We start from the raw sequence: 260 nt of genomic DNA, 5'->3' as shown, positions 1-260 counted from the left end.
CACAGACAGCCAAAAACAAAGAAAACAAAAAAAGGCAAAACATAAAAAGGGAAACATATAAAAAAAAGGGAATAAAAGAGAGAGATAAAAAAAATGAATGGACGAAAGATCACCCCAATATCAATGTAAAAATAGCAACAACTCAAAACAAAACAGAGGAATGAATGAGACAAACAACGAGGGCGCCAGACAGCAGCCAATGATTTCAGCCTTTGTTTTCGTGCGCGTGAAACGAGGGGAAAATACGTCAGCGTAAGCGT

This window comes from Penaeus monodon, chromosome 29 (assembly GCF_015228065.2).
Source record: "Penaeus monodon isolate SGIC_2016 chromosome 29, NSTDA_Pmon_1, whole genome shotgun sequence".
Lineage (NCBI taxonomy): Eukaryota > Metazoa > Arthropoda > Malacostraca > Decapoda > Penaeidae > Penaeus > Penaeus monodon.
The sequence above is the reverse complement of the archived record's forward strand: the minus strand, read 5'-3'. Positions refer to the sequence as shown.